General features: G+C 44.3%; 1 long non-coding RNA gene across 1 annotated transcript in view; it reads right to left on the bottom strand.

Annotated features, from left to right (window-relative positions):
- The window catches only part of LOC113615688 (uncharacterized), a 19406-nt gene extending 10052 nt beyond the window's left edge, over window positions 1-9354 (bottom strand). The window contains exons 1-2 of the long non-coding RNA XR_003431081.1: window positions 9344-9354; window positions 3688-3693 (exon numbers count right to left, since the gene is read on the bottom strand). This is a non-coding gene — a long non-coding RNA (uncharacterized LOC113615688). The remainder of the gene's footprint in view (window positions 1-3687; window positions 3694-9343) is intronic.
- Window positions 9355-9921: the final 567 nt, after the last annotated feature.

Genomic DNA, 9921 nt, shown 5'->3' with positions numbered 1-9921 from the left:
TAAATCTACACATATCAACACGGATGAATTAATAAACACACAGTTGGATGAACAAAGCGAGTTCCAGGCTTTATATACTGTATGAAGTCATTCATGTGAATTTAGAAATGAACGCTTGCACTTACATTGAAAAACTAAGAAAGCATGGGCTGCAGGAGAGCAAATTCATGATGATGTTGTTTCTGGAGATGGAGGGGTGTGGCCTGGGAGTGGAGCTTGGGCACTGCAGCCTTGGAATGACTTGGTTCTCAAAAGAAAACCTGAAGTAAATATGACGCAGCGAGAGAGGGGCGGCACAAAATGTAGTGGAAAATATTTTACAGGAACAAATGATTCTCACTTAAGCCTAAAGTTTTCCATTTGGGGCAGTTTTATGTTCCTACAGATTTTCTTTTTCCCCAGACGACTTCTAACTGTTATAGAAACTGATTGGTTGTTTGTTTTTTATTTTAAGGTTCTCCCTGGCTAATAAAGGCAGTTCTTTTGGGCTTGGTCCCTCTTGACAGAGCCGTAGGGCACTGACTCCGTGCTGGCACACCGGATCTAGGCCTGCAGTCCCGGCTCTCTGGCTTTGCCAAGGTGGCTTTGGAGGTGACACCACCCACCTGGGCTCTCACTTCTGCCAAGTCAGTCCCAGGGAAAAGCCACCTTCATGCATCCTTGCAAATGGTACCTCACTGAGTTACCAGAGGCAGCCCACTTAAACCCACCCCTTATGAGTGCTTGTAGAGCCCTGGGCCAGGACAGTCGCATCCTGCCCAGGTCAGGGAGGCATCTAGTTCCCTGGGCCGAGGGCAGGGCTGGCTCAAGTGTGACTAGATGAGACTTTCATTCCTAGTTCAACTTAATTCAGCAAATATTCCCTGGAGCCTCCTCTTTGCTAGGTACCATGGGCAAGAATAGGATGCACTATATGATTTGTAGGGCCCAGTGCAAAATGAAAATGTGGGCCTATTATTTAAAAAGCAGGAGAAGAGGACTGTACAAAACTTCTTTTCTTCCATGGTCTCTCTCTTAACTTATCATGATGTCTTATATTTGCTATATAATTTCATTTATAATAAAGAAAAACTCAAAATTTAAATTATTAGCATGACTTTTACTGTTAATCTTTATAGTATATAATGCCAGTTTTAAATGCAAATATAAGAGCATTTAACTCACCAAAATTATACAAATTCACACAATCTGTATTTTGTAGCTCATTCCTGATGGATGGCACTGCAAGCTGGACCAAGGAAGGTTGGAAAGAGGAAGAGAGGGTCCCGAGCTCAGAGCCAGCTGAGTGAACGCTCCTGGGCTCAAGGTATTTGCAGGGGTACAGACCTTCATGGGTACCCGGGCTGCCCTCCTGCCTGCCTGGGGGGCCTCTGAGGAAATCAGGGCTTCTCCATTCCCCATGGCCATCATCCAAGACGTTTTTAAACCTCAGTCACGCTCAGAGCCTGAACTGCTGCAGCACCTCCCGTCCTCCTGCCCCCGCACCCCAGGGTATGTACACCTGACCCCAATCCACCACGCCCATACCCAGCCTTCCCGGCCAACAGGACCTGTTGCTATGCCAGGCAGAAGGTGACAGGGGAGGCTGGGCAAGGCCTGGGCACCAGGAAGAACCTGTCCCAAGGAAGCAGGAGAACAGTCGGTGGTAGGACCACTAGAGACAACACACGTGCTCCATTGTCATGTCTGCCGCCACTTACAAAACACAAGGTCAAAGGTGAATGTATTAAGATCACAGATGGTGACAGCAGAGCATTCAGTCAGGTGCAGGGACCTCCTGAGTAAGCACAGAGGCCTGATGACTACACAGATTGCATCCACCCTGACTAAGCAATGAGAGGGGATGGGGTCTCGGCCCCCAGTACTCCTCTAACAGAGCAGGTAATAATACAACCGGATGGTTGTGAAACAATGGGTTCCACCAGCCCATCATGATCCGTAACCTACCCATCTCCTGCCTCACATCCCACTGTTCCCTGAGCAGCTGCTCCTCAGAATCACACTTAGAAAGAGCTCTTGTCACCCCTGCTTGCTCCTGTTCTCATGACAGATACTGCTAGCTGATCCTGGCACAAGCTGCATAGGAAACTGCAGAGTCCAAGGCAGAAACGGCGAATTGATCCCTGCCTAGGCCTAAGAGAGAACTGCAATCCCTCGCACAGCTATCAAGGCAGCCAGTACTGGTCAAGGTTGCCCTCAAAATGACCCCCACCTGTCAGCCAGTTCAAGCCTGCATTCACCTGTCTTCTGTCTTTGTACATTCTGTTCCCACCCCAGCGTGGTTGTTCCACCCTTCCTCTGGCTGATTCTCCCTCATCAGTCAAGACTCAGGAGCCTCTCCCTGGGAAGACTTGCTGCCTCGCTGGGCTGGCGTGGCACCCATTACCCCCCTGATGCACCATGATTCCCATTGTTTCACAACCATCCGATTGTATTATTACCTGCTCTGTTAGCGAGTACTGGGGGTCGGGACCCCATCCTCTCTCCTCGTTGCTTAGTCAGGGTGGCTGCAACCTGCATAGTCATCGGGCCTCTGTGCTACTCAGGAGGTCCCTGCACCTGACTGAATGTTGTCAACTACAGTTGGCGCTCGCCATGGGCACTTGCCATCTACATCTACAAGGATTAAATCATGTGCTGCTGCAGCTGCTGACCTTCAACACCCCCTGAAAGGAGTTTGGGGTGGAGAGCAGAAATGAGGCACTCTGTGCTCTGGGAAAAACTGGCAGACAGGTCTTCAGATAGGTAGATAGTTTCAGGAGCTGATTTTATGAGCCCAATTCTTATACCTCCTCATGTCTAGAAAAGCACTAAAATCCTTCATGGTGATATCTGCTCCTCGTGACTAGCAGTAACCTTCAAGAGACTCGCAGAAACCTTCTACAAAAAATACGTGCTGGATTACATGTACTCCCTCTTCACCAAAATCACATACATACTGACCTTCCCCCCTACCTCTTTGGAGCAGTTTCTCAGAACTATCTGAAATGCTGTCTCCTGGGATATAGCCCTCATTTTGCACATTGTGCACTTCTTTAAGTTGACAATGCTCTGCTGTCACCATCTGTGATCTTAATACATTCACCTTTAACCTTGTGTTTTGTAAGTGAAGGCAGACACGACAATGGTTCTGATGTGGGTGTCCTGCTGAGAAACACACATACACTTCCAAGTCCACCAGCTGGGTCCTGGGCACCTGCCTTAGGTTTGCTACCTCACTTGTGGGGCTGCACCTGCCCAGCGAACCCAGCACTGCCTGTACTTTCCAAACACAAAGCCTTGGTCAAGCGTCTCATTTTCCTCATCTGTAATGTGAAGATGATCATTTATACCTTACCAGAGCCTAAATGGGGTCTTCAGGCCCCAGCATTGCCCCACACTGCTGGCCCAGTGTTCGTGTTTGGGGACAAACCCTGCTCAAGGCCCTGAGCCAGCGCAGGGACAGCCAGCCACTTCCCAGGACCCAGGCCCATGTCCTGGTCAGTGTTCTCAGCACAGGGTCTCCTGCTCCCCACCCCCGAGCTCCAGGCTACTGCGAGTGCCCACATGCTTCTGTGTCCAGCCCCTCTGAAATGCAGGCCACATAAAGCCCAGCTGAGGAGACTAGGGAGCACACAGTGACTTCCAAATACCAAAAAGATGTCAGGCCAGACTGTGGCCACCTCCTTCTCCAGTGAATCAAAATACTCTCTGCTTAGTGCTTTTCCCAACAGATAAGAGCAAATGGTAAAGCTGGCTCACACCTAGATAACACTCAAGCTGCATCTGCCCTGTACTTGGTGCTTTAAAACCAAAACTTGGGCGCCTTCCCCAAAGCTAGGGAGGCACCTGTTCTCAGGGTTGTAGAGGCTCAGAAAGGTGAAGCAGAGCACCCAGGTCACACAGCCAGGAAGCAGAGTACCAAGGCAGCTGGCCTCCCCTCTGTGCCTCAATCACTCAGCTGTGATGCCTCCTGGAAGGGAGGAAGCAAACATCCTCTCTTCAAAGTGGGGAAGTTCCAACTCTTGCAGCAAAGTTGTGTGGTCAAAAGATGGGAGTGGTCATGGTTAAGAGGTACTGAGCTCTTCACCTGCACTGTCTCATTAGAACCCCACAACCCTGCTCTTTGAGATGGGCTCCATTATCAGCCCATTTGAGTTGGAGAAACTGAGGATTAAAGAGCTTAAACAACTTCCCTAGGTCACGCAGCTAAGAAATACTGTTTGTGACTTCTAGGGTTATAGTATTAACCACAAGATGAGTTCCTGAGATGGGCCCTGTGAGCAGAGGACGTTAGCTAGACATCAGCCCAGAACTGAAGTGTTAATTACAGCTGAGCGACAAGGTCAGCCTTAGTAATAAGCCTGAGATCCTGGTAGCATTTAATACCTAACCTTTCTCCCTGGTCAGGTCCTCAGCATTAGAAACCTGAAACACTTCTAATAATACATCAAAATAGTGTCTTTCAAAGTGATTCCTTCTGCCAAGTATAAATAAGCCCCATACCCCACAACATACGCTTGGGAGAACTGGGTTTTGCAAGGCTTGTCAGGCCTTTACTATGCAAATGTCTCCAAGAAGGAGAATCACCAAGTAGCTGCTCCCAGAATTTTGTGACTAGTCCCTTTTACCCAGGAGCGGCTGAGGGAATGAGTGCCACATGGAACAGTTTAAGAGAGCATTTAAGACTGACACGTGTTTATACCCTGTGAGTGTGGGGAGAGAGGGGGGAAAACATGCCAAGATAGTTTCTGAATCTAAGAAATAACTCATACCAACCTGGAGTCGTCAAGCCCTCAGGTCTGCAGACAGTCATTTTCAGTCATCTCTGACATTCCAGACATACTCAAGGGAATGGCTCTGGGCTGTGGTTGGCTCAGCTTGGAAGGTCAGCAAGTAAAAGGTGCTTATTAACCATTGGTTGATAAATGCAGTTGGTAAGTAATTAGACCAGGTCCCTGCTGTCTAATTCTATTTAAGTCAAACTGATCTATGCTAATGGAGGTCAATAAATTGGATGAATCCAATATAGTACCTTCTGAAGAGATTTATGACAGTCAGCTATTTCTACACACAATTGTGACCTGATTCTCTCAGAATTAAACCTTTCAGTGTTTCAGGATGCATTCCTCTTATGGCCTGGGAATTGCAAATCAAAACAACAAAATACTATTTCCACATCAGATGGGCAAAACTTAAAAAGACCAATACTTCATGTTGGCAAAGATGTAGGGAAACAGCACCTTGCGTCTATTGATGATGGTGAGAAATGGAATATTGCCTGCTGTATCAGTAAACAAAGAATGACACAGTCCTCGGCGATTGCAGCCACTGCCAATGGTGAGCGGTGAGCCCTGAGGGAACTCAGGAAGGAAAAGAACACCTGCCATCTAGCAGCCACCAGACTGCAGGCACTCCCTGTGGTGAGCCCTGAGGAAACTCAGGATATGAAAACATAGGATACTGACCCCAGATAGCTGAGGTGCATATCAAAGGAACTGTTTCAGTGAGCCCAGACTCTTGCATCTTCCCATACATAGAAAAGCGCTAAATTCCTTAACTTGAGATGTCTGGTTTTCTTTCATTAATAATGATCTTTTGACGATCAGACTACCTGCTCTTGGTTGCAGAATTCCTGTATATCCTGGCTCCCTCCTCGTCTCCTTGGAGGAGTTCTCTCAGGGTTACATGAGATGCTGCCTCCCGGGCTTGAAGTCTTAAAACTTTCCACCGAGTAAAACATAACTCTCAACTTTTAGGTTGTGAAAACTTTTTTAGTCAACAATGGGAAACAAAGGTCTACAGGCTTTTCTGTATCTGTTTGTGATTAGAAGACACTAAGGAGCACGTTTATGTGGCCCATTTGAAAAGTAAAAGCAAAACCTAAAATAAATTTAAGAAATAAAATATTTAGGTTGATTGTAAATTAAACTAAAAAATTTTGTGAGTTGATTTTTTTTTTTTTTTAGTTGAAAGCTTTGTTTTTAACCTCAGGTTATCAACTCAGATATTCATGAGTTAAGAATCTCTGTGCTATCCTGATGGAGCTTCTTCTGTAGACTTACATCATTGTGATCTCGGGTGGCCTCAGCCTGCAGTGGCTTGAAGCAGGATTTCTTGTTCCTGGCCAGAGATTGAAGTCAGGCCAAGGCAGTGAGAGCGCTGAATCCTAGCCACTAGACAGTGGCCAGTGACAAGGCCCTGGCCCATATGGCTTTGCAGAAAATGAATTTCCACAAAGAAACAGAAAGTAGTGAAACAAGTGTTTATTAGGAGGGAAAAGAGTATGTGTGGATAGACATACGGGCAGACTCAGAGAGAGAGTCCCGCCCTTGTGTAGTTTGAATCACTTACATGGGGTATTTATTTCTTCCAGGTTTCCTTTGGCCAAACATCTTGTTTTGCCTGGTTCTGAGTCCGTATTTGGTTTATCTCAGGGTCCTCCCATGTGTGCATGTGCATCTCTTAGCCAAGATTGGATTCTAGCAAAGAGGCTTATGGGTAGGTTGACATCACTCCCTTTTTGACCTCCAAGGAGCCTTTCTGTGCGTGTGCAGTTGGGAAGGTCTCCTTGACCTTGAGAATGAGAAATATGTGGTCTCTTTCTTTTATCTGGGCAGGGCTCAGCTCCTCTCTCACTCCCGCTATTTTGGAGTATCTGTCCATAGGGGACAAACTCCAGCTGCTCACACTGAGGCCCATCTATCTCCTGCCTCAGCTGGACACTTCATAGAGTCACTAGGTGGTTCCTTTACTCATAGAACCATGTGTTAGATTTGTGGGGAAGAACTATAAGACAGAGCTACTAAACTATTAAAGACCTAACAGTCAAACTTTTTTATTCTTCGGTATTGTTATACTCCAACTATCTGTACTATGGTGTGATAGCTTAGGCGTGAATATAATTTGAATTTATGAATGGTAAGAGGGTGTCTAAAATTCAGAATGAGGCAGATCCATCTACTCTGACCCTAAGCATGGCCCTAAAGAAAATTACTTGAAGAAATTGGATTCAAAGATTACAGGCGGGGAATTTTTGCAGTATGTCCATATTCAAGTGGAGATCAAAGAAGCATTGACTGACATGACAACTATGGGCTGAGCAAAAACTCTTTTTAAAAGGGCTATCTTGAAGATTAGGAGTCAACCATTGGAGGAACTACAGTGATATAGTTTACAGTGGAAGAAATCATAACATGTGAATTCCTTAAATAAAAATGTATTGACAAAAAACTGCATTTCAACAGTGCCAACTCTAAATCTGGACTATTCTTTACCAAAATATATGGTTCACACATACCTCTTTTAATTTTTTTCCTTTGGCCCATTATTTCTTTTCTATATGTTTTTAAGAGAGCTTCCTTATTTAATGTTTCACTGACATGAATATTGAAGTACACTTATATGTACACATTGTCTACACACATAGCATATGTAAAACGTATACAGTACACCTCATACATAGGAAATGAAGTATTTTCATATATTTAGCAACACAGGAAATGTGGGGGAAAGTACAAGAATGTTAAGTGCTGTAGATTAAAGATAATCTATTTTTATTAGTAATGTTTGGCTTGCTTGAAATTCAATTTCTTTAAAAATATGCTGGACATCCTACCTGGTATCTGAAGGCTGCTGGAACAGAAGCTTCCATCTCAGGTGCCTGCTCTTCTCAGAAAGGAATTTATCTGGAATTTATCCCCTGATCCACCTATGTATCTCCTCCAGCCTCAGTTGTGTTTGATTGTCTAGCCTTGCTGAAATGGTAGTTTAGGCCTGGGCATGTGTCCAGCCTTGGCCAGCACAGTTTCCTTTGGGTTGCTGAGAAGTTTTCTGTGAATTTAAGAAGAGACAAAAAGGAGTTTCTCCTCAAAAGTAATGCAGAAAAATCCATGATGAGCAAAATATCCAAATCTTAAATAAAGGCAGGATACATCAGAGCTGGGATGAGGATGTGGCAGTGAGGGGAGCAACTCAGTGGCAGTCTGTCCTCACTGCACTTCTGTGACAAGTCTTAGTGGTAAGCAGAAGCAGAAACTGAGTGCTTGAGTCCTTCCAGTGAAGCTCAGCTAGAGAGATTCTAGGAGTGGAGTTGATCTCAAGGACTCCTGAAATATTTGACAAACCTCAAAGGATAAGCCCAAAGAAATCCATGCCTAGACTCATAATCAATCTGCTAAACATTAAAGACAAAGAAAAAATCTTGAAAACAGAGAAAAACAATATGTTACCTACAAAGGAACAAAGATGTAAATGATAGGATTTCTCATCAGAAATCATGGAGACCAGATGGAACTGGTGTAATATATTTAAAGAGCTGAAAGAAAAGAACTTTTACCCAAGAATTCTATAACTACTGGTAGAAAATATCCTTCAGGAATGGAGATGAAATAAAGATATTCTCCCATGAAGGAAAACTAAGATAATTTATATCTAGTACACCTGCTCTAAAAGGATTACTAAAGAAAGGTTTTCAGACAGAAGGGATACGATATCAGAAAGAACCTGAGAACATCAGGGCTAAAGGAAGAGCAACAGAAATGGGTGAAAATAATAGACTATTGGATTCTTTAAAACATGTTTAATAATTGAAAAAAAAACATTGTCTGATGAGATTTTTCAAAATATATAGATGTAAAATATAGGATAACTATAATATAAAGAGTGGAGGGAAAAAGGGATTGATGTGGTGGTAAAGTTTCTATTCTCCTCTTGAAGTGGTAAAATTCTGAATCTAAATAGACTGAGAAGTTAAGTGTGCATATTACAATTAGTGTCAAAATGTAACACTAAAGAGTGCTCAAATACCCAAAAGAAAGTAAGAAAGAGGGAAAAGATGAAATAAAAGCAGGTATAATAAGTAGAAAGCAAATAATATATAATGTATATATAATAATATAAAACTAAACTTAAATACAAACATATCAATAATTACATAAAATGTAAATGGTATAAACACACCAATTAAAGGACACATTGTCAGAATGGTTTTTTTGTTTTGGTTTTTTTTGGGTTTTTTGCGGTACGCGGGCCTCTCACTGTTGTGGCCTCTCCCGTTGCGGAGCAACAGGCTCCGGACGCGCAGGCTCAGCGGCCATGGCTCACGGGCACAGCCGCTCTGCGGCATGTGGGATCTTCCCGGACCAGAGCACGAACCCGTGTCCCCTGCATCGGCAGGCGGACTCTCAACCACTGCGCCACCAGGGTAGCCCAGAATGATTTTTTAAAATGACCCAACTATATACTGTCTACAAGAAACTCCCTTCAAAAATATGTGATTTAGGGGGGACTTCCCTGGTGGTCCAGTGGTAAAGAATCTGCCTTCCCATGCAGGGGATGCAGGTTCAATCCCTGGGCGGGGAACTAAGATCCCACATGTTGCAGGGCAACTACGCCCGTGTGCCACAACTACTGAGTTCATGCGCCTCAAATAGAGAGCCCACATGCTGCAAACTACAGAGCCCACGTGCTCTGGAGCCAGCACGCCATAATTAGAGAAGAGAAAACACACATGCCACAACTAGAGAGAAGCCCGCACACCACAACGAAGAGCCCGCGTGCCCCAGTGAAAGATCCCACGTGCCTCAACGAAGATCCCACTTGCCACATTAAGAACTGATACAACCATAAAAATAAAATAAATAAATAATATAAATGTTAAAATATGTGATTTAGGAAGACTAAAAGTAAGATTATGGAAAAAGATTTATCATATAAACAAAAACTGGAGTAGCTATATTAATACCAGATAAAACAGACTTCAGAGAAAACAGAGTTATCAGGAAAAAAAGAGACATTACCTAATGATAAAAGGGTCATTTTATCAATACATAACAATCCTAAATGTATATGCAATTAAAAATAGTGTCAAGGGCTTCCCTGGTGACGCAGTGGTTGAGAGTCCACCTGCCGATGCAGGGGACACGGGCTCGTGACCCGGTC

Source organism: Aethalodelphis obliquidens, unplaced genomic scaffold (assembly GCF_003676395.1).
Source record: "Aethalodelphis obliquidens isolate GAN/ISIS:26980383/991018 unplaced genomic scaffold, ASM367639v1 scaffold122, whole genome shotgun sequence".
NCBI classification, from domain to species: Eukaryota; Metazoa; Chordata; class Mammalia; order Artiodactyla; family Delphinidae; genus Aethalodelphis; species Aethalodelphis obliquidens.
This window is presented reverse-complemented; position numbering and strand designations above follow the sequence as displayed.